Raw genomic sequence first — 25,423 nt, forward strand, 5'->3', positions numbered from 1 at the left:
CGTGTGCCTATCCACAGATGGTCTGCTGAAATAGTCTGTATGGGCATCCCTCCACTCGGATCTCCAGTCACTGGGGGGCCAATCCTAGCTGTCATTGTTTTCTTTATGCTAAGCTGTTTCTGTGCCTTCACTTGCCACAGGTGGTGCGGGAGTCAACGTGAGAATTAGATTAGGTGATTGGATTACACCATTAGAATGGTTTTCTAATAATCTTACCTTTATACTGTCAGTTTGGTTTGAGCCAGAGGTGGGAGAATCATATTTTTAATCCTAGGAGAAGAAGTAGCAAAAACCTTTAACCTTAGCAATTGTTGGGTCTGCAGAGGGCCAGGAGGATCTGAAGACTGGCCATGGATGGTCAGCCCAGTCTAAACTAAATGGTGGGTCAGCACCCTGAGTGAGGTCCATAATGGAACGGGATTTTGGGATGAGGAAGGGTCCATGGTGACTTCATTCCTCTGAAAGAGGCATTTACTGTCTAAATAGAACAGAAGGTGTATATGTGAGAAAAAGTGTTTGTGACTGGACTTTATCTTTGGGTTTATCTATTAGCAGAAGAAGGGAGAGTGTGTAGAAAAATAAATGACTCAAACTGCTGTTTGCAAATAGATGACAATGGAAAAGTGGGGAAACAAATAACAAAAGGAATAAGAAAGTTAACACATATACTGGTCCAAATGTGGAAAGGATGGGAATGGGACATGTTTTCGTGGTTACCTGGTGGACTATGGGTTAAACAAATGCTTTTTTTCCTCTTATGTGCTGTAGCAACACTAATCTTTTTACCATGCATGATCCTTTGCTTAGTGCAACTTATTTAACATGTGATCAAGGGGATGCAGGTAGTAGCCATGCCTACAGATCCAGAGATGGCTACAAAAGGACAGAAAATGATGTCACTGCAAATAATTGCAAAACCAAAAAAGACCCAGAAACAGAAAATTAAGTCAATAATAACTAAAGTTTGTAAAGACAATTATTAAAAAAATAAAAGAGGAGGGATTCAAAGGAATTGATTTACCAAAATATGGGTAAGGATCTAGTATCAATACCCAAATGAGACAGACAATGACTCTCTTAGAGTTAGAAAGTGTATGTGTATTCCAGCGCTGGGCAGCTGTGCGGGATAGTTCCCTGATATGCAGTGCAAAGATACAAGCAAATACAGAGCTTATTTATCTACAAAAATTATGAATATCCAAAATACAAATGCATATTTATGACATTAACACTTCCCATTCTCCGTTTCATATGGAAATTAGCTAAATGTCATTAAGCATGCGTAGTGTGTTCTCTGAATCAAGTCAGTGGTCTTTTATTTGGGGAGTGGTTCCAAATGGATAAAGTAAAACTTGTCTTCCTCATTTTGAACTTTTTGCCTCTCTTAGTTTTGACAATACTAGTTACTTTGATGACCTTCCAATTTCCTCTTGCGTGACTTTTGGATTGGTTCTCACAAAGGGAGGAAATTGATAATTGTCCTTGTTCCTTAGACCAACTTATCAATGTTTCTGTTTCCCATTCTAAGCACAGCTAAACAAACATAGAAGTGACAGACGATCAATTATTCAGGAATCAGTTACTCACATCTTAAAACTTGTTTCAGGTCCAGCTCTTCTTAACTAACTATTTTAATTAACTCTATCTGGGCCCGAACTCACTCTTATTCTAACTAATTTCAACACAGCTAGCCTATAACTAAAATCTTTATGTTTCTTTTAAAATTCTGTGTTTCAGAATGAGGGACTTGTCTTTACAAACAAACTGCGGGTCTGCTGATAGGTAAAGATAGATACTGAGAGATGAAAGAAGCAATGGAAAGAACCATTAATTCCATAGGAAAAAGAAAAACGGGGGGTATACATTAGAAGGTGGACTGTATTAAGCGATTCGGGAAGTCTGTACCTCTCAAGTACCTCAGCCAATGGGGAAAGAGAGAAGGAAATGCATCTGGGAAATCAAGATAAAAAGGAGGCTGCATCCTCTAACAGTTTGAGAGACCCCAGGGGAATGCTCCAGGGCCTCTCCCTTTATTCGAATAAAGGAACAGGACTCCTCTGTCTCCTTTTAGGACATAAACCTCTGGTGTTTGTGGATTAATTTTCCTAATGAGAGAATTCAAAATTCTCAGTAGTTGTTGTAGCAGATCTGAAGGGGGAGACGAGGGTGAAAGGCTGGGAAAAATTATTCTCTCCTGTTCCCCCCACAGACTGGGTACGATTGTTAATGAATTCCCAGAGGTAGCAGCTGTTACAACCTGTCCCAGGAAACAAGAGTAACCCAGGTTCTTGTTAATAGATCCCTTGGGGCAGATTACAGTGAAATGATGCTGAATGATTGATGTGTGTAAATACATGCATATAGGATTTATTTTAGAACAATTTGGTTGCAAATTGTCCTGGGTTGCAGTGTATTCTATTACCATCCTTATGAGCTGTTGAAACCAGGTGGGGAGTGTTTCTTGCCTCCTCCCTCTGGACTATTTTCTGTTAATGAGCCCATCAACGCCTTGCCTCATGACTAATCATCCCATTGTGAGATGCTCCACCCAGAGGGAGGAAACAAGCATTCCATCCTGGATATAATCTGATATTCTGAACACCACAGACAAGCCCTTCCACTGGATTCCCAGAGAACAAGAGCTACGTAGCCACCACTGGACCTTCCAAGAGCAGACCCCTCTACAGGATCAACAGAACCACATCTACCACTTCAGGAGGACTTCAGCCACCATTTCACTGGACTGCTACCACCACCCTGACAGGTTGTATCCTGACTCTGTCAGTTTAACCCAGTGTTTTCTGCCTTTTTTTAAAAATTTCCCTATTAAATTATTTGTTGCTGCCTGTTCTGAGCTTCCCCTCCCCATCCCCCAGACACTTGCCTCTGCCATGTGCTCCGAGCTCCTTTGTTCTAAGCGCAGGCAAAACCAAATGTAACTCAAACTCTTTAGCAGTGTCTGATTGGCTGGTCACCCCGCGTCTTCCCCCAGTCCTCCCCTTTCCCCTTCTCCGAATAAAAGAGACAATCAAGGGAGGTTCCGCCCTCTCTTGCCTCTGCTATCCTTTCTGTGAACATCTTGTCATCTGTTTCTTTTGAAAGCTTCTAACTGCAGGAAACTGAGCGAGCAGAGAGATATATTTCTCCCTCTTTGTTTCTGCTGGTGGTATTTGCTTTGCAGCTGATACAGGTACTGATTTTAGAGCTACTAAAGTGCTAGATTGCCCCTGCTACCTCTCTGGGTTGCTCAAGGCTTTCTAAGGCATTGAACTACAAGTGCTAGCCGGTAAAAAGCTGAAAAGATACCTCCTCATTTGGGGCCCAACGTGCTATCTCTGAACCCCAGTTCTGAGAGACTTTTAGGGTGTCCCAGCAGCTGCGTGTCTGCTGGACTTAGCTCTGCACCTCCTGCCATGCCAGCTCTGTGTAGCGAGCTGTTACTTTTTGTGTAACAGTGAACCCAGAGCCTCAGCCTGTACCCTCCCCCACACCACGTGGCAAGAGAACGGCTGGAAAGTGGAAGACTCTTCTCGCTTGTTTTTTTTTCTCCGGAGCTGCTTTCCTGTGATAAATCCAGAATTCTGGTGAGTATTTCCCTGCTGGTTTAGGGGCTCCTGTCTTAAGTTGGTGCCGGTGCAATCTTTCTCCTTTTTTCCTCTTTTTTGCGATTTGGGGGTTGAGGTTTGTGGTGTTGCTTTCATAATGGGATCTAATGTTTCTGCACACCATAGAGAAATATACCACCAAGTTCAAAGCTACCTTTCTTGTACTGGGCATAAATACCCTAAAAATCTAGTTCAATCTTTTGTACAATGGCTTTTTCAGTACTTTCCTAATCTGACCTCCGAGGACATAAGATATCCTGAATTTTGGGATAAGGTGGGGAGAAAACTCTCCTCTCTTAGGCATGCAGGAGACGAAACAGTTTCAAAATTCTTTCCTCTCCTGTTACTAAGTTATATTTTGCCAGAGAAAAAAGCAGTACATGAAAAGTGTGGAGTATGCCCAGCCCCCGCCCTGGAGGGATCTCTGCTGAGATAAGAGATTTTGCAATCACCCAGCAGGACTCCCTGGAAAGGCAACCACTTCTTTGGTCACGGCAAGAAAAGACAGACCCACAATCCTTTAGGAGACCCTATGCAGATCCTTTGTAACCCATTGGCTTTCATCCATCCCCTGTATCCCTATAAAAGCAAGGCCTCTGCCCCTGTGGGACTCAGAGAGAGTTCTCGTCCCTGGCTTTCCCCTTCACCGGAGGGGACCAATAATAAAGCTACCTTTCATGCGGAACCAGCCACACGAGCCTCTCGTCTCTCTATCTGGTCTGGCTTGGCCTGGAGGCTGCCCTGCAGAGCTGAGCTGAAATCACGAGCTGATAATCACTAAAGAACTGACAACCTCTGCAAGGGCCCTCCTGCCAGCAGCTGAGGGAAGACACCGGGCCGCAGGAAGGCAATTCCTTTCGGGACCATCTCCCCAGACCAGTCACCTCTTCCTGGGTCAGAGCCACTGACCCCATCACCAGCTGTAATAACTGGCGCCCGAACAGCCTTGGATCCCGGACCCCGGACCTGGCCTGAGCTGCGTCTTGACTTGCCAAGACAGAACCAGCCGTTCGTGTGCTGATCCTCTGAAGATAGACCTACGTTTTAGCAGGCCTTTTGGACGGGGACAGTTCGAGACCCTCGCCTCCCACCTAGGACAGAAGTCTGTGAGGATCGAACTGCCAGACCATCCCCCCAGCAGACCTTTCTAGGAGCCAGCCTCACCAGAAAACGGGATTTGTAAGTTTAAATTTGGGGCTCTCTCCTCTTTCTTGCGAGAAACTTAAAGTAATTTTGGGGTTTTTTCTCTTTTTTCTGCTGAGGGAGGAACTAAGATGGGACATAGGCAAGCTAAACCCAGCCTTTCCCAATCTGAGAGAGACCTATACCCTTTTCTTCTAACCCTTCTCTTAAAATCTGACTTTAAATTCTCTACAGGTGCTCTTTCTAAGAAAAGTCTTAAATCTTTCAGTAACTGGATATCTCGAAATTTTCCTGACGCTACAACAGACTCTGTCCTTTCTGATCCGTTCTGGGACAGAGTGGGGAACAAACTGTATTCCTCTCAAGCCACGGGAAACCTCTCTGTTTCCAAATTCATTCCTTTATTTCATTTATTGGTTAAAATGTGTCGTGCGACAAACCCCCCTCAGACAAACCCGTTCTCTGCCCTCCCCCCCTCCTACTCCCCCTCTCCGCCTCCGGCAATGGCCAGCCAGAGCGCGGACCCCGCCTGCCACCCCCTCCCTGGCACGGCTGGGGCGCCGGCCACACCACTTCCCTACCCCGATCCCCTATTCCCAGCAGTCCTCCCATACCCAACGCCCCCCGCTCGCCCCTTTGGTTCTGCTGCCACCCCCCAGGCAGCGCGCACGGGATCCATCCCAGACCCATCCCCGTTCCCGGGGATGGATGCCTCTGAGCCGCCCCCAGCCCCATCTCCCTGTGCCCCTGGTATTTCGCAACCCTTCGCACACGACACCACCCTTCCCCCTCTCGCACCGGCTCGCGGTGCCTCTAACCCACCCCACCGCGTCCCACAGCACCGCATCCCAGCTTCCTGCCGCATCCCTGCTCAACGCTGCCCTGCCCCCCCCCCACCCCAGCGCGGCAGCCCCGTCCCAGCAAGTCACCCTGCGGCCGCTGCCCCTCCCTGCACCCACGGAACAAGCATGGTACAACACGGGGCTGGTTCCGCAGAGCCCCACGCACGCACTGTGGGGCACGGAAAAAGCGTCCGCTCCTCTCGCCGCTGGCGGGACCCAGCTATCCGCAGCACTGCCCCAGCCTACTGCCCGAGGAGTGGAATCTCCCTCCCCCCTCCCCCCTCCCCCCACCGCCAATGGCACTGGCACCCTGGCAGGCACCGGCACACCTGCTCTCTCCCCCCCAGCTGCATCTTGCACAATCCCTGATGCTCCCCCTCTCCCTACACCCCCCCTCCCCCTACCACGGGTTCTTGCGCAATCCCCATCTCCTCCGCTGCTGCACTAGAGCCTACAGCCCCCCCACACCCTCCTACAGCTCATGTTGACTCCACACGGAATTGCGAAACCGGCACTACCTGCAACCCAACCTCCCCCCAAACGACCTGCTGCTGTACAACCTCTCCACCCCCATGCTGCCACAACAGACCCCCTTCCCATCCCTCAAACCATCCCCAACCCCCAGCTACCCCTGCCCTGGCTAAAGGAAAGTCTGCATTTCAAAAATGCTGTGCTACGCCCCCTGTATCCCCACCCCGCCTTGCCACAGCTTATCCCTCCTTTTCAGATGACAGTAGCAGCAGCTCTGACTCTGAATCTGAGGATCGATGGGCACAGACACGCAGGGAAGCAAACCGGGAGGGAGATTGGGAGTTAGCCCAGAAAATCTCAGCCTTTCCAGTCATTATAGGGAAAGGGAGGAGGGGTGGTCCAACTACAAAAACATGGGAACCTATCCCATACAAAGAAGTCAAAGAGCTTTGCAAGGCAGCAAAAGAACATGGGAGAGGGTCACATTTCTTTAGAAACTTATTGGAAGCCACTTTCTCTGCCTATACATTAGTACCACATGATATTAAAAACATTATTAACTGCATCCTTTCCCCTGCTGAATATATGTTATGGGAAAGGCATTGGAAAAGACATTTAAAAACATTGTCTGACACTTATGCTAAAGATGCAAATCAGACAGATTGGAAAATAGAACAACTGGCTGGAGAAGGTGACCTCCAAAAACCTTTAGATCAAGCTACAACCGTACCTGAAGTAGCATTACAAGACATAGCTAATGCAGCAAAAATATCGCTGCTCCTTACTCCTGATGATTCTGTTCCTACACAATATTTCTCTAACATCAAACAGTCAGTAAATGAATGCTTCATTCAGTTTGTTGACCGTTTAAAAGCTAGCTTAGGGAAACAGATAGAGAGTCCGGATGGATGAAAAGAACTTTTGGGTAAACTTGCCATGGTAAATGCTAATGAACAATGTAAGAATATCTTGAGGGCCCTACCCATGGACACAGAACCCACAATAGAACAAATGATAGAGACCTGTACCAGACACACATCCACAGAAAACACAATGACCCAAGCAGTTGTAAAGGGCATCACAGAGGGAGTTTCTGGTGCATTTGCTGCAGCAGTCTCTAAGGAGAATGCCCGCTGTTTCTACTGTGGCGAACTTGGACACTTTATAAAGGACTGCCCACAAAGGTCACCCACTCAGGACCGTCGTGCCGCCTACCAAAGGCACCAGAGACAGCAACAGCACCAGCAGCGTCCAAAAAACTTCTATCGCAGCGCAGTGTCAAGGCCCTGCGCTCAAACAAATCAAAGGCCATACTACCCCGCCCCGGCTGCAAACTCCACATCGAGTCACCGAGAGCAGACAACTGGACCTCACCCGGCACCATCATCCCAGGCGATCCCAGAACACGTGAGAAGGATCCAACACATGGAGTGCTACTGATGGGAACCAGATGCCAACTGGTAACATCACTGCCAATTTACTTTGTTGACAAGCGTTTTTATCGTATTCCCACAGGAAAGTATGGACCACAGAACTGCCCATGGGACATTCTTATCCTAAGCGATACCATCCATGGTCCAGAACAACTCTTTGTATTACCTGAGATACAAACAGTGCACCCTGGACAAGAGATTCTTGTCCAGCTTTGCTGCACGGACACTGTAGAGAGCTTATCTGAGGAATGGCTGCGCAGCAGAGGACATGATAAGATAGAGCCTTGCAGGATGTAGGAGTTAGCCTGTCGTGGGAAAAGGGGTTTCTTATCATCAAGGTGTCCAACAGGACACAAGCCAGAGCAGATTGGAATGAAGAAACCATCACCGCGGGGTGTGTTGTTCCCACGAGAGAAGATGACCAATCGTGAGCTCAGGTTTTGCAATATGTATGAGCTGTTTAAGTGTTGTATAAATAAGAGATGAAAAGACAATAAAATCGAGGCTTGCCGATCATGAAATCATGAGCTTGTCTCCCGCGCCTTTCCCGACATCTGACGCCCGAACAGAAGGCACGTCATGTACCCCCCCCTACCCCCACTTCCACAAGGAAAGGTGCGTTGGGTTCAGGTCCTGCAGCTAGAGGGACGGCAATAAGAGCGGAGAACAACTGTTTCCGTCTCCGTGCCCGAACGACCACACCGGTGGGTTCGCTGATACGTGCTGCCGAAGCCTGGAGGGCTAGCAACGGTACCGTAAGTATGGATAGGCAAGCAGCACAGGATTTATTTAAAGCTTTTCTTCTTAAGCGTCACTTTAAAGCTTTTAACTTAGAAAAAGACCTCCCTTCCCTACTAACTCACGCGCGTTCTTATGGTTTCTTTAACGACCCTCACAGCATTCACGAATTAGCAGAATGGCGGAGGTACGGGGATGAACTTTTTAGCCTTGTTTTAGACGATGATAAGTCAGCCAAGAAAATAAGCAAACTTTGGAAAGCAGTTCATAATGAGTTACTGTTAGTGCAGGCAGAGAAGCAAGCAGTCATAGGTTTTAAGACAGCGCATTCCCGTAACCAAGATAATGACTCCTCGGTTTTCCCTACAGCCCCCAACCCCCCCGCCTTTGCCACTATTGAGATTCCTCCAGAGCCACCCCCCACTGACAGTCAATCCCCCGCGCTGCCTACCCCCCTGCCTGCCCCCCCACCTTCCGCTTCAATCGCCGTTTCTGCATTAACCCCCTCATGCCCGCCGCTGCCGCCCGACCCCTCTAATGCCACGGAGCCTGTCCCTGGGGCAGAATCTGACCCGGCGGAGGCTATGGCAGCAAGGAGGAGAGAGTTGTGGCAGGCGCTTGCCCGAGACGGCATGGAAAGGGGAGATTCCGAGCTCCTAGCAGCGGCACAAGAAGCGATGGCTTTCCCTGTTGTTTTCACTACTAATGCGCAAGGGGGTCAGAACGCGCAGTTTGCCCATCTCGACTGGAAACTCCTGTCCCAGCTGAGAGCAACAGTCAGTAACTTTGGGGTGTCTAGTGAACCAGCTAAGCAGATGTTAGATTATCTTTTTAATGCCCACATTCTCCTGCCTGCCGATATCCTGGCTATCACGAAACTCATTTACACCCCCTCTCAGAGATTGCTTTTTGAGGCAAGGTGGAGAGAGGAAGCGGCAAGTAGCACTAATCTCCCCAGACCCCAAGGGGATCCCTTAACAGGCCTTACTGTAGACGAGCTTATGGGACAGGGCCTGTATCTCAGAGTTGAAGCTCAAGCTGGACTAGGGCCACATAAACTTAGGGAGGCAATGGCAGTAGCTAAGAGAGCAATAGATAAAGTCAGGACATCGGGAGGGACCCCCCTATATATGAGCATCAAGCAGGGTCGTGATGAATCGTTAAGCTCCTTTGTTGATAAGGTTATGGATGCTATCTCTAGGGCAGGGATACCCGATCATATGCAAGATGCTATTTTAAGACAGTGCATTTTGCAAAATAGCAATCCTGCCACTAGATCTCTGATTACCTCTATACCTGGTGATTGGACCACTCAGGCATTACTAGATAAAGCTGCGACCTTGCCCTCAGGTGCTCAAGCCTTTTTAGTCCAAGCATTAGAAAAGCTGGGGGAGGGATTGAAGGAACAAGCAGCTAGTGCTCAGACGCAGGTAATGGCCGCCCTTGCTCCCCTCCAAGCAGCAGCCACGCGCCCCCGGTTGCCTCCAGAGAGAAACAGAATGAGATGCTATCGATGTGGCCAGTCGGGTCACCTTCGTCGGGAGTGCTCAGCATCCGGAGTTTGGTGCAACAAATGCCAATCCAACACGCATAACTCGAATGCCTGCCGCAACAAGAAGCGGGGAAACTCCCGGAGCAGCGCATCCAGCAGCCACGCAGGGACACAAGTAGCAGCTGCAAACCCTTGCCCTGCCTCCAGCCAGCAACAAGTGGCAGCATCGGCCTGGACTTGGCAGCCTCAGTAGACTGTGATCTCCTGACGTCTGAAATCCATAACATCCCTACAGGACTCACAGGACCCATCTGCCTCAATGGTACACCAGTAGGAGGCTTGATTCTTGGCCAATCATCTGCCACTGCCCTAGGACTATTCGTTCAACCAGGCGTGGTGGACGCTGACTCACAAGGTGATATCTTCATACTGGCTTATACTGTTCATCCACCTGTAAGGATTCCTAAAGGCCAAAGACTAGCTCAATTTGTACCTTTGCCTCAAGCCACACAAGGCATGCAACCCTTGCAGGCTCAACCAAATGCTCATACAGGCTACGGCTCAACTGGGGAACTAACCTTGCTCACCATCGATCTTAATAGCCGTCCACGGAAGCCGTGTGCCCTAACCTATAAAGGAGAAACAATCACGTTACAGAGCCTCCTAGACACAGGGGCAGACTCCAGCATTGTCGATGTGAACACATGGCCCTCACATTGGCCTCTTCTGCCAGCAATGACAGCCATCACTGGTGTCGGAGGAATGAAACTAGCACACAAATCTCCACTGATAACTGTAGAAATTGAGGGCAAGAAAACTACCGCAACCTTTTCTATCGCCCCTCTACCCCCCACAGTCGACTGCCTCATCGGAAGAGATGTATTGGCCCAAATGAGTTTTGTGCTTACCGATGATCGCCATTTCTGCTAAGGGCCGTTGCTTGGAATTTCCCGCTGCCACTAAGATGGACTGACAATAACCCTGTAGTGGTTAAGCAATGGCCTTTAAAACGGGAAAATCTGCTTCAAGCACACGCTCTAGTCAATGAGCAGCTTCAACAAGGACATCTCAAGCCTTCGACAAGCCCATGGAACACCCCAATTTTTGTCATCCAAAAGAAAAATGGCACGTTTCGTCTGCTACAAGACCTTCGAACTGTCAATGCTCGTATGGAGCCTATGGGAGCGCTGCAGCCAGGACTCCCTAATCCAGCAATGTTGCCACAAGATTGGCCTCTTCTCATTATTGACTTAAAAGATTGCTTTTTCACAATTCCACTACATCCAGATGATACAAAGCGATTTGCCTTTTCATTGCCTGCTCTCAATCGTGGTGAACCAGACAAACGTTTTGAGTGGACTGTATTGCCGCAAGGAATGCGCAACTCTCCCACCATATGTCAATTGTATGTCGATGCAGCATTACAGCCACTGCGACAAAAGTTACCTCAGACCATCATTTATCATTATATGGATGATATTTTGTTTGCGCAGAAGAAGCCTTTTGACCAAACAGAAATTCAGCTTATTACCTCCTCTCTTCAAGAATGGTCTTTAGTAATAGCTGCTAACAAAATTCAAATATCCTCCCCGTGGAAGTATTTAGGATGGGTCATCACCAATCAAAGAGTGAAGCCTCAAAAACTGCATATCCAAGCCTCAATCACCACTTTAAATGATGCTCAAAAACTGTTAGGTGATCTGCAGTGGTTAAAGCCAATAGTAGGAATCCCTAATGTTCTATTAGACCAGCTCCGTCCCTTACTAAAAGGATCAGATCCATGCGCACCAGTACACCTAACGCCGCAGCAGCAAGAAGCTCTACAACAAATCACCACCTGTATCACAGACGGTTTTGTTTCGCGTCTTAATCCAGACATCCCCCTCTCTCTTACTATTTGGAATTCTGAAACTCACCTCCTCGGCGCAATTACGCAGCTAAAGAAAACGGGGGAGCTGACGGTTTTAGAATGGATATCACCACAGTTGCAGCAGCGAAAAACTATTACCACAAAACTTGAAAATTTGGCTAATTTAATTAAGAAAGGACGTTTGCGCATTCTGGAAATTGGAGGACAAGAACCTGAGTGCATCAATCTCCCGATGGAAAAACCTGCCTTGGACTGGTACTTGCTAAATTCTTCATCACTCACGGAAGCGCTGTTGTCCTCAGGAGCCAAAATTCAGACTGGTCCCCTGTTTCCCAAGGCATTACAGTGGATAGGAGCATGGAACTGGATTTCAAAACCCTTGCGAGAAGATAAGCCTATCCACAATGCCATTACTGCATTCACAGACGCCGGAAGAAAGACAAGGAAAGCAGCCGTCGTATGGAAACAAGACCAGCAATGGCATCAGCATTTAATAAACGCCTCGTCAGATGATACCCTGCAAACCTTAGAATTACTTGCAGTCGTTTGGGCAGTAACCCACCTCACAGGACCCTTAAACGTAGTTTCGGACTCGCTGTATGTAGTGGGCGTCGCCTCAAGAATTGAGGATGCAGTCATTAAGGAAGTACAAAACAAAAGGCTTTATGAACTCTTTCTGCAACTAAAACGCGCCCTAAGAGAACGGTCACACCCCTATTCCATTCTCCATATTCGCAGCCACATGTGGAATGAAGGCCTGGGTGAAGGAAATGAAAGAGCAGATAAACTTGTCTCGCTTGCCCAAAATATTCTCCCGAAACAAACAATGGCGCGAGAAAGCCATGCTATTTTTCATCAGAATTCCAAAGGCTTGTCAAGGGAATTTGGTATCCCAATTGAAGAGGCAAAAGCCATAGTTAAAGCGTGTCCCGTGTGCAGTTTCCACAATAAGGGGCTAGGTTTAGGAGCAGGTGTTAACCCCAGGGGCCTAAAGGCTAACGAAATTTGGCAAATGGATGTCACTCATGTCGCCAGCTTTGGACGGCTAAAATATGTTCATGTTACTATAGACACCTATAGTCATTTTATGTGGGCAACTGCTCAAGCAGGAGAAACAGCCAAACATGTTGAACGCCACATGAATAGCTGTATTGCTATTATGGGAGTCCCTATAACAGTTAAAACAGACAATGGGCCCGCCTATTGCAGTATGCGAATAGCCAAATATATGACCCAATGGAATATTGTCCACAAAAGGGGAATTCCTCACTCCCCCACGGGTCAAGCAATTGTGGAAAGAGCACACGGTACATTAAAACAGTATCTAGAAAAATATCCTGACATTCCTAATACCCAAGACAAACTACTGAAATGCTTATTTGTTTTAAATCATCTTTGCATTTTTGGAGATAGACAGTCTCCTCCTGCCATAATCCATTTTACCCCACCTTCTAATCCGCAACCAGAAGTGTGGGTCAGATTTAAAGACCCCCAGTCAGGATTATGGCAGGACCCAGCCAAAGTTTTGTACTGGGGCAGAGGTTATGTTTGTGTTTCTACCCCGACAGGACCGCAGTGGATCCCTGCCAAATGGACTAAGCCAGCTTATACGCAGGGACAGTCCGCGACAGAGGAAGAAGAGACGACTCCAACAGGTGGTCTCACAAGTGCTACATAACACCGAAGAGGAATTCCATACTAAATTTCTAATAGACTCTGAACGGGAAATTGAAGAGACCCTCATTCCCCGATTATACGCGGACTTTTTGCCACATTGCCAACGCTCATGCATTGTTTGTTATAATTGTTGCCATTTAAGCTCGGGTTAGAATTCATTGCAGAGGTTGTAATTTACAGTGGTGGATCTTTCAGCGACAAGTGTCCACAGGGTTAAGGTGTCTCAATTGTGAGTTTCAGTGGAATCGAGCATCAGCTCAGGAAAATCTTGGTAAACTAACGGGAGTACCTCTAGATCAGAGTTTAGCGTTACTAGAAAATATCAAAGACCTCCACCTACGAGAATTGCGGTGGGAATTAAAGCATATTAGCTAACAAACGTTCCGCTATCCTAGAAGCCCGTTGCAAGACAGGCCTTGATGTCCCAGAGCTGTGGCAGGTTAAACCCCGTGACTGGGACAATGTGTGCCGCCGGTATACTCGCCGTATTGGGTCTTCTAAGCGTCCCAGGCACTTTGGCCCTCAAGCATAGATACCCTCCTAAGCTATTCGATCCAAGGCAAAATGTTTGGGTATCTTTGGCACACGAATTAAATACAACTACGTTCTGTGCCAGCTTAGCTACCCCAAGTACTCCTTTTCTTACGTGCCTAATAGGAGTCCCCCTAACAAATACAACTTGGCTCCATTTCAGGTCAGCCGCCAATGATACAGGGTTCCGATCAGGCCGAATTACTGGCAATAACATCATTGAAAGTTTCGAGCAGTATGATGTATGGGATGACCGCCTCCCATTCGGGCCTGAGCCGCAAGAGATTGAATTGATTGATTCTTTAAACGCCACTAGTTGCTTTTATATAGATAGCAGAAATTCACACTGCTCTGAAGGCACGCATACCAACTGCTGGAAAAATGTATCTACTCCTACTTGGTTGTCTCCCATAGGGAACAGTTTAGAATGGGAAAAATCGTGGTGCAACCACACTGGTAGGACACAGGAAAAACCTGCACCAGGCACAGTCATACCCAGAAGGCTGCCCCCTGGATATTTTCTAATTTGCGGAAATCGTGCTTGGTCCGGCATCCCTACCTTGCCCGTTGGCGGTCCGTGTACAATCGGACAGCTTAGTTTAGCCCTTCCACAGCACCACCCAAATAAAACCCACCCCACCAGATGGCGCAGAGACCTATCCCAGACCCTCCAATCAAATTGTGATGATGAATTGACCTTGTGGAACAAGTGGGAGGTAATTTTTTCATCACTATTTTTGCCTGGAGGGGCAGCAGCTCGAGCTCATCGCAATATAGAGAGATTAAGCTGCTGGGTAGTGAAGCAAGCAAATGGAACAAGTAGAGTACTGTCCGCACTTGCAGATGATTTAAGCACAGCCCAGCATGCTGTATTACAAAATAGAGCTGCTATTGATTTTCTGTTGTTAGCTCATGGACACGGGTGTGAAGAATTTGAGGGATTATGCTGCATGGATCTAAATGATCATTCTCGCTCTATTCATGCAGAGATTCAACAGCTTATAAATCACTCTCAAAAAATTAAGGAAGATACAGGTTTCTTTGGCCTAGATGGGCTGGTCAGTGAACTGGGATTGGGTGGTTGGGTAAGAAGCATGGTAAAAACATTGTTTCTCTTATTGATTATGGTTTTGGTAGGATTAGTCCTGTTCAGCTGCGCTCTAACTTGTATCAAGAGGGTACTGCTAAAAACAACAACTCTGAGCATGATAGCACATAAAGAAAACGGGGGAAGTGTAGAGAGCTTATCTGAGGAATGGCTGCGCAGCAGAGGACATGATAAGATAGAGCCTTGCAGGATGTAGGAGTTAGCCTGTCGTGGGAAAAGGGGTTTCTTATCATCAAGGTGTCCAACAGGACACAAGCCAGAGCAGATTGGAATGAAGAAACCATCACCGCGGGGTGTGTTGTTCCCACGAGAGAAGATGACCAATCGTGAGCTCAGGTTTTGCAATATGTATGAGCTGTTTAAGTGTTGTATAAATAAGAGATGAAAAGACAATAAAATCGAGGCTTGCCGATCATGAAATCATGAGCTTGTCTCCCGCGCCTTTCCCGACAGGACACACCTTTCTTTCTCCCACAGGGAACACCGATTGCTCAAGTTTTTTTACTTCCACAGAACCGCCCAGAACAGCTTCCTCTCAATCCTACAGTAATGTGGATAGAGATTGTGGGCTCAAACAAACCAACCATCGAGTGCAGCTTGTTCTGTAAAGGAGAGAGGCTCTACCACCCAGGGATGCTGGACACCGGAGAAGATGTGACCATCATCGCCCCCTCTGAGTGGCCAGGGAATTGGGAACTGCAGCCAGTGGCAGGTATGATCTCCGGGATTGGTGGAGTTGCAGTATCCATGAGAAGCAAACGAAATGTTGTCATCGAAGGACCCAAGGGCAAGATAGCGACCACCTGACCATTCGTGGTGAGAGCCCCCATCACCCTATGGGGCAGAGACCTTCTATCCCAGTGGGGTGCCACACTTACCATTCCTAGCCAGGATTTCTGACTGGGGCCACTGAGAAATGCGTGCTGCCATCTACTCCCCCGCTCACCTGGAAGACTGACAACCCAAAATGGACAAGGCAGTGGCCCCTTGAAAAAGAAAAACTCAGCGCGCTGGAAGCCCTGGTGGAAGAGCAACTTGCCAAAGGTCATATCACTGAAACCACAAGCCCTTGGAATTCCCCTGTCTTTGTACTGAAAAAGCCCGGCAAGGACAAATGGAGACTACTCCAGGACCTACGAAAGATCAATGAGGTCACTGAAGACATGGGCCCCCTCCAACCCAGCCTGCCATCACCATCGATGCTGCCCCGAGACTGGATGCTGGCCATCATAGATATTAAAGACTGTTTCTTTAACATCCTTCTCCATCCTCAGGACACACCACAGTTCGCCTTCTCCATCCCCTCTCTTAATGAACAAGCCCCACTCAGAAGATATCATTGGCTCATCCTCCCACAAGGCATGAAGAACAGCCTGACCATCTGCCAGTGGTACGTTGCCCACATTCTGTCCCCCATCAGGAGCCTATTCCCGGAAGCAATCATTTACCACTATATGGTTGACATCCTAATCTGTGCATCAGAGAAAACTTACTTGGACACAACTCTTAAAAAGACAATTGAAGCCATAGAAGAAGCAGGGTTCGAGATTCGTGAGGACAAAGTGCAGCACTCCAGCCCATGGACATACCTCGGCCTCCAGATCCGTGAGAGAACCATCGTAGCCAGCAACTCACCATCAAAGAGGATCCCAAAACCCTAAGGGACGTACACAGTTTTTGCAGATCCATAAATTCGATACGCCCCCTACTGGGAGTCACAACAGAAGACCTCACTCCCCTCTTCAACCTTCTCTGCAGCAGCGGAGACTTGGACTCTCCACATGCCCTCACACCTGAAGCCCAAGGTACCATCACCAAAGTCCAGGAAGCCCTGTCTTCACACCAAGCCCATCACATTGAACCCAGCCTGCCTCTTCAGTTTGCAGTTTTGGGTAAGGCTCCCCGTTTCCACTGACTGATCTTCCAATGGGACCCTCAACTCAGAGACCCTTTGCTGATACTTGAATGGGTCTTCACAAGCCATCAACCTACAAAGACATTAACCACCTTCCAAGAAGTAATGGCACATTTAATAAAAGAGGCCAGAACTCGTCTCCGCTCTCTTGCAGGGTGTGAGTTCACATGCATATACTTGCCATTGACCACTGAAGAGCTAAAGCAGTTGCTCCAGACCAATGAGAGCCTCCAGCTAGCCCAAGATAGCTACACAGGCCAAATTTCCATTCACATTCCAAAACATAGATTTTTCTACCATGATGCAGCTTTTAAATTGATTCCAAAATTAATCCAAAGTAGAAAACTTCTCAAAGCTCTGACCGTCTTTATCAATGGGTCTGGCTCATCACATCGGTCTGTCATGACATGGAGGCAACCCAATACCCCAAAATGGGAATTTGATATTAAAATAGTAGAGGGATCTCCACAGATTGCTGAGTTAGCAGCTGTTTGTCAGAGCCTTTGAGAAGTTTAAAGATGAACCTTTTCATTTGGTCACAGATTCGGCTTATGTCGCTGGCATAGCTATGAGGGCTGAGCATGCTTTTCTAAAGGAGGTCTCCAACCAAAAATTATACCAATTGGTTTCTACATTAATCCATTTAATCTCCCACAGAAAACAGCCTTACTACATTATGCATGTGAGGTCACACACCGACCTCCCTGGTCCCATTGACAAAGGGAACAGGAGAGCAGATGCACTGGCCATGCCAGCAGAGACTGCAAATATTCCTGACATCTTTGCCCAGGCAAAGTTGTCACATGCATTTTTTCACCAAAACATTCCTGTCCTCGTCAGAATGTTCAAGCTTTCAAAAGATCAAGCAAAAGCGATCATTGCAACGTGCCCGAACTGCCAGAACTACCAAATACCACCTATGGGTACCAGAGTCAACCCTCGTGGTCCTAACAGCTGCCAATTGTGTTAAACTGATGTAACCCACTTCCCATCCTTTGGGAGATCCACATATGTGCAAGTGTCAGTTGACACATTTTCTGGGGCAGTGTTTGCGTCAGCCCATGCAGGGGAAAATGCCATCCACATCATCAAGCATTTTCTCCTTGCCTTCGCCGCCCTGGGAGTCCCTGAAGAAATCAAAACAGATAATGGGCCTGCCTACACCTCTCGCAAATTAATAGATTTCTTCAACCAATGGGGAATAAAACACAAGACAGGCATACCTAGCAATCCCACAGGACAATCTACCGTAGAAAGGACCCACCAAACCCTCAAAAGAGTCCTCAACCAGCAACGGAGAGAAACAGAAATCTTGTCTCCAGTTGAAAGACTCTGTAAGGCTCTCTACGTCATTAACTTCCTAAATGGTACCTCATCAGAGCCTGACCGCCCAATACTCTGCCACTTCTCAAATTCAACCCAAGCTAAGCTCACAGAGAAACCACCAGTGCTGGTGAAGGACCCAGAATCACACCAGGTCTCTGGGCTTTTCCAATTGATTACCTGGGGGAGAGGCTATGCCTGTGTCCAGCTACCATCTGGCCCGAAGTGGTTCCCAGGAAAAAGTATAAAACCATACTTAGGCCCTACAAACACTGCTTCCACAAACACCAAGAACTCTCCTGAGTCAAATACAGGACCTCCCCAAAACCCGACCAGCTCTGCATGGAGACGAAAACGTCGCCGAATGCCCACCAACCAGGAAAAAGATCGTCCCACCACACGGCAGCAGACGAAACAGAAAGCTGAACAAGAAGCTACAGCAAAAGTCAAGCCGTAGGCCAGACACAGCCTGAAAAACTGATCCTTAGTTTATATGTTATCACCCCTTGTTACCCCAAAATATGCCTTTCCCTCAACCCTTGTCAAACCTCCTTAAACCCCAAAACTTCCCCTCTCACCACAAAGCTAACAGATCTCGCTTCTATTCCCTCTCAGTAGTCCCATCCCTGTCCAAAGATGAAATGTATCTATGTTGATGCTGTCCTCACCGCTGCCTCGATGATCTAAAAGTAGATAAGAGCCTAGACTGGGTCAATGACCGTTTTGGACGATGGGGAATAATGGGATGGATTGCATCTTTGATTAAGGGAGCTTTGTGGGTATTCATTGTAATTATTACTGTGTTACTTATGTTCTCTTGCCTCCTACGTTGCTGCAGAAAGGCTGCTGGGAATGCCTTTTTACTAAATACAGAAGGGGGAGTTGTGGGGTATGCCCAGCCCCCGCCCTGGAGGGATCTCTGCTGAGATAAGAGATTTCGCAATCGCCCAGCAGGACTCCCTGGAAAGGCAACCACTTCTTTGGTCACAGCGAGAAAAGACAGAGACACAATCCTTTAGGAGACCCTATGCAGATCCTTTGTAACCCATTGGCTTTCATCCATCCCCTGTATCCCTATAAAAGCAAGGCCTCTGCCCCTGTGCAGAGAGAGTTCTCGTCCCTGGCTTTCCCCTTCGCTGGAGGGGACCAACAATAAAGCTACCTTCCGTGTGGAACCAGCCACACGAGCCTCTCGTCTCTCTATCTGGTCTGGCTTGGCCTGGAGGCTGCCCTGCAGAGCTGAGCTGAAATCACGAGCTGGTAATCACTAAAGAGCTGACAGCCTCTGCAAGGGCCCTCCTGCCAGCAGCTGAGATGAAGACACCGGGCCTCGGGAAGGCGATTCCTTTCGGGACCATCTCCCCTGACCCGTCACCCCTTCCTGGGTCAGAGCCGCCAGTTTAATGTCACGATCCGCTAATACAAGCGGGGGTCGTGATGGTTCATTTATCGATCTCAGAGTGTAAAAGGACACAAGAGATTTCAGTTTTAATCAGAACAGTGCACCTGTATTAAGTGCCCACAACACAGTAATGCAATAGAAGAGAGAAAAAGAGAGAGAGATAAAGAAACAGAAAGTAGAGAGGAAGAAAAAGAGGGGGGGCAATAGCTACCAACGGATGAGACAAAGTCCTTGTGGTCTTCCGCCAATAGATTCGTCTTCTTTCCGTGGGGAGATCTCTGGCTCAGTTATTTCGAAAAGTCCCTTTATAGTCCTTTTCAGAACGACGGGCAACTGGCCAGGAAGTTGGGAAATCCACAGCCGTTGTTATGGGGCCCGTTGCTTTGGGAAACAGGTACAGGACAGACGTACAAGACAGGTGTACCGGAGAGGTGTACAGGACAGGTCATTCCTTTCTGCTTCAGCGCAGTCCTTCCCGCTTGGGCAGCAAGAACGGCACAGTCCATTGTTACCTGCACTAATTTTCCTCAGGAATGCGTACCAGTTCCCAGTGGGAACATCTGCAGGCAACACTTGGCAGACATCCCACCTCAGCAGGGCCAGGACTCCTGTGTTCAGTCTCTGTCCTCGGCGATGATTGTGAGGCAGATGAGGGATCTTCGGACTGTCTCTTACACCACCCCATGACTCACGATTGTCGTCAGGAGAGCTCTATCAGCAGGATTTCGTAGTGTTGTTGCAAAGTCTTCAGGACTCGTCAATGTTGGTGGCATATCCCGGAAAAGGGGTAGAGAACATAAGAAAGGAAGAGAAAGAAAAGAAAAGAAAAAGAAGGAAACAAAAAAAGAAAGAAATAAATAATTTTTTAATCAGAATACCTTTAATTTCTTATCACATCTTATTTTAATACTCGTGTAGTTCGTCTCGTGTCAATAACCTTGGGTATGTCCACAATGGATGGGATATTGGCCAAATTGTGGACATCTATTATAGGTGTCAACTGTGTTAACCGTTTCATCATTCTCCAATTCATGATGTATAAGACTGCTGATAAAGCAAAACCAATCAAAACCAAAATCAAGAGAACAATGATGGGATGACACAATTTGTTCAGGACACCTGTAGCAGTAGGTGACCACCCAAAAAGAGTATCCCACCACCTGTGTTCAGCATCTTTCTTTACCCTTTCTAGAACACGATGTATTTCTTTCACCTTGTGATGAACTGTTACCAAGGTTTTCTGTCCATTTTTCTTGATCTTTTCCAAAATTTCAATTAAATCTTGGTGAAGCAACAATTGCTTTACCAAAGTAAGGTTCATCCCAATGGGGGTAGGCAATAATTGGTGGATCAGTGTGTAATTGGACTGTAAAAGGTGATAAGAAGTAACTGGGGCTAAATATGAAAAACCACATCCTATGATTTTAGTAAAGTTACAAACACAAAAATTTGAATGATTTTTTGTATCTACTACTAAATTTTCTACAAATACTTTATCACAAGCAGTTCTTAAGCATGCACATCCATTACCTATATAGACAAGCACTGTTTCAGGAATCTCGTTAGGATGAATTTCAAAATGACAGATATTTTGTTCTGTATCTAAACAAATGTCTTGAGCTCTAATTGCATTACTTTCACAGATGAACCCTTGTTGTTCTCAGACAATACAAGTTTCTAAATTAACGGTTTGCCACTTCTCACCAATTTGACGGGCCCATTCTCTATGCTCGAAAGAATAGAGAACAGCTCCATCATGGTTCAGCCCTTAATGCAATGACAGGGAATATCAAATGCACTGAAGCATTGCGTATGGTCAGTACAAAGGCTGTGACTGTGTTTGTGATGGGATAGTAGGTAAAATTCACTAAGTTCCACCAGGATTGGAATTCTCTTTCAAAATCAGTGGCACTGTCCGAGATTATTTTCCGAATTTCAGTAGGAAAAGTGCCTCTCTTATAATTGAGGCAGCAACTGACTGCATCCATAATTGAGCCTGGATGCAGCTGAGAGCCAAAGAAATGTTATTTTGTGTAGCATCGAGTGCGTCAATTATCAATTTGTGGTCATTCACATTTACCTTTTCCCAATTTGGTAATATGTTTGATAACAGCCACTGATGGCTTCCCAAGGCTAATAGGGACGACTGCAGTGGTTGTTGTATTTTAGTCAAATCTGTAGTTGTGGCAGCCAATTTATTCATTAGTACTTCTGAATCAATACTATTTAAGATTCCCAATCCTGTTCCCACGACACCGGTTATGTCTCTTTGCATTCATTTCTTAGAAGGGTTCGCTTTTGCAACCAGGTTGTCCACCCCTCGAAGGAAGTTTGCAGGAAAGGTGAACAAGCTGGCTGAACTTCTGACACATTGTTTTGCATCAGCAATTTGACTTGTTTAAGGGACTATGCCGGACTCTTCATGTCCCTCGGAGTTCTTCTGTGAAAAGCAAACACAAACAGAGCCTGCCACCAAAGCCAGAAAGTTAGAATGATGGAATTATCCAGCGTGTATATATCCAATGCTCTCTCCCTAGGGCATCAGATGCTACCCATGCATATTTATTCAGGGGGCTTTTTAGCACAAGTGGTATTTCTCCTACGGTAGGGAGGTCTACCAAAACAGGTTGTCCAGGATAGTGTGCAGGATTCTTAGGATCATTAGGTCCCTGTAGTGAAGGAATTATGCTTGGAGCTGTTGGGCAAAAGGCAGTGATTTTAGGACACCCGTTTACCCCCCATCTATCATTCACACCTTTCACAGCTTCCCATAGCCGAACATCCCAATTTCCCTCCTGTGGTTTCAGAAGTCGTTTCAAGAGACCATTGGTCCTTTCTACAATGCCGTTAGCTTGAGGGTAGTAAGGGGTGTGAAAAGTCCATTTAATCCCTTCACTTTTTGCCCAGTCCTGTACAACTTTGGCAGTAAAGTGAGACCCATTATCAGATTGAATTTCTTGTGGTTTTGGGAAAGTTCCAAACCATCCCTGCAATGCTTTGACAGTGTTATCTCCTGTAGCTCTTTTAAAGGCATCAGCCTGGACTAACCCAGATATAATCTCCACTCCTACCAGCACAAAGTGTTTACCTCCTGACTTTTTAAAGGGGCCAATATAATCTACCTGCCACGCATCCCATAAGCCTTTACCCTTTCTTAAATGCAGAGGGTCATCTTCCAAAGGGTGTCTTTCTAGCCGTCTGCAGCATTGTTCACAGGCTGATATGCATGTTTTACACATTTCTCTAGTAACAGGCCAACCTCGAGCTAGGGCTTCTTTGTACAAATCTTTTGCACCTGTGTGTTGTCTTTTTACATGCAACCATTCTAATAAGTGCTCCCAGTCCTCTGTAAACTGATCCTTTTTCAAAGGACTTAGTTTTGCTAATTCATCAGCTTTATTGTTCCACTCTCCTGCTGCATTTCCATCTGTCTGGTGAGAGGCTACCCACCCCACGGCAAAATTCCCTTGACTTGCAATATTTAGAATTTCTTGCCACTTTTCCTTTTGCCATACTGGGATTCTGTTAACTTCCCAGTCATTTTGCTGCCAAAAGGGAAGCCACTCAGTACATCCCTTAAGCACAGCATAGGAATCGGTGTAGATACAGACAAGAGAAGTATTCTGTGCCTCACGTTGGAAAACACTCCAAACAGCTATCAGCTCGCCAACTTGCGCGCTGCCTTCCCCCTCTGTGATAATTCGTTCACCTGAGGAAGTGTGGAGGGCTACAGCCTTGTATTTCCACACCTTTCCTTCTCGCTTGGCAGAAGCATCTGTAAACCAAGAATTTGCTGCCTGTTCGGGGGAAAAAGGAGGGGCTACTTTAATGACTGAGGCAGGTTTGTCTTGGCTGCTACCCAAGTTTTCAGTCTCTTGGATTGCCAGATTTTTTACAGCTCCTTCAGTTACTGAGATGATGTTACAATAATGTTCAATCTGAGCATACCACTTCCTTACTGAGGCCTTCTGGGCCACCCCGTCAGGTGGGGGGGTCCCAGTAGAGACTGCCTTAATAACTTTGAAAGGGCCTCTCAAAACAATTGGTCGTTGTCGTGCAATCTTCTCCACTTCTATGAGAGCTAAGCTAACCACAAACAATCCTTTCTCCCAGGTAGTGTACCTCTTTTTAGCATCTTTAAAGCCACGAGAGTAAAAACCAACAGGCCTCATTGGACCCTCAGGACCCCGCTGCCATATGTGTACTGACAACCGTGAGGAGGCAAATCCCCATTCCACCTGGAAAGGATCTGTAGGGTGAATAGGGCCCAGGGCTTGGTGAGCTGTTGCTTCAAAAATCAACAATTGCAATGCTTCTTCTTGAGAAGCAGTCCATTCCCATTTTACCCCTTTTCTTAACAAGTTATAAAGAGGTCTGGCAATTATGGAAAAATCTGGGATGCGTTTTCTCCAGAATACTAATAATCCTAAAGCATGTTGGAGATCTTTTTTGGATTCAGGCATTTTAATCTGGTCTAAAGAGGTTAGGGTATCAGGTGGGATGCGTCATACCTCCTTTCCACCAAATTCCCAAAAATTTCACTTCATGTGAAGGGTTTTGGATTTTTTCTGGGGGAATTTTCAAATCAAGGCTTTCTAAGTGGGAGATTATTTTCTGTTGGGTATCTCTCACTTCTTCTATTTCATCTCCTCCCACAAGGATATCATCAATGTATTGATAAACAGCCACATTGTCAGCTTTGGGTATTTTTTCTAACTCTTGGGCTAAAGCGTGATGAGCCAGGGTAGGAGAATGTTTGTACCCTTGGGGAAGCCTAGTGAAAGTGTATTGCTGACCTTCCCATGTGAAAGCAAAGCAGTCCATATCTTCTGGCTGTAAAGGTATCATAAAAAACATGTCTTTGACACCTATAGTTGCCATGATTGAATGAGCCTTTTCTTGAATCAATGTTATTAATTCTGCCAGAGTTGGGACAGCTGCTGTAAGAGGGTCTGTGTTGGCATTTAGCCTGCGAAAATCTATTGTCAGCCTTCACTTCCCATTAGGCTTTCATACTGGCCACATTGGAGAATTGAAAGAAGAATGAGTATTAACTATTACTCCTTGTTCTCGCAGCTCCTGTATCACTGGCTTGATGCCCTCTTTGGCAGCCAGGGGAAGGAGGTATTGTTTCACATTAGTTACTTTGCTGAATGGTAGGGAGGCTACGGCTTGGAGCAGTCTGACGTTAAAATGGGGTGTGCCAAAAGACCACAGAAGACCCTCTGAGTCCTCCCACTGTCTCCCAACAAGGGCATTCATCCCTAATAAATTGGTTGGGATATCTCCAATCACCATATTAATAGAGAGTTGGTTTTCCTCTCCAGGCAAAGTGAGCTTGACTAAGGCCGCATTCATAGATTCTGTCATTCCCAAGGCATTTAAAACACAATATCGGTTCTTTGTTGGAACAATTCCACACCTCTGGGCATCTTTCTTTGTCAGCGCAGAAATTTGTGCTCCAGTGTCAATCAGAAAAGTTACAGGTGCCCGTTTAGGGCCTGTAATATCTGTGATCATTATATCTCCTGTTTTATTTTTAGTGAGCCTTCTCAGGTATACCCATGCTCTGTCTCTTCGCCCACTGACAAGAGACGGAGGGTCTAGTTTCCCTGGTTTTGAGGGAGAGGTTGTTTTGGCTCACTGCACAGATTTTGAGGGAGGAGGGGTGCACTGGGTTGAAGTGACAGATTCAGTAGAATGGGTTTTCGGCAGTGCCAGTTAGACACTACCTTACTCAATTTATCCAGGGGTAAGCCATCCATCACATCTTTGGGGATCCCCTTTTTGATGCCTAATAACCACCAATGCTGATGGTTAGAGATCTGTTTTACATTTTCTGGCTTTTCGCTATGAGGATCCCTAATGTACCT

Source organism: Aphelocoma coerulescens (assembly GCF_041296385.1).
Source record: "Aphelocoma coerulescens isolate FSJ_1873_10779 chromosome W unlocalized genomic scaffold, UR_Acoe_1.0 ChrW_unloc_scaf_4, whole genome shotgun sequence".
In the NCBI taxonomy this organism is placed as follows: Eukaryota; Metazoa; Chordata; class Aves; order Passeriformes; family Corvidae; genus Aphelocoma; species Aphelocoma coerulescens.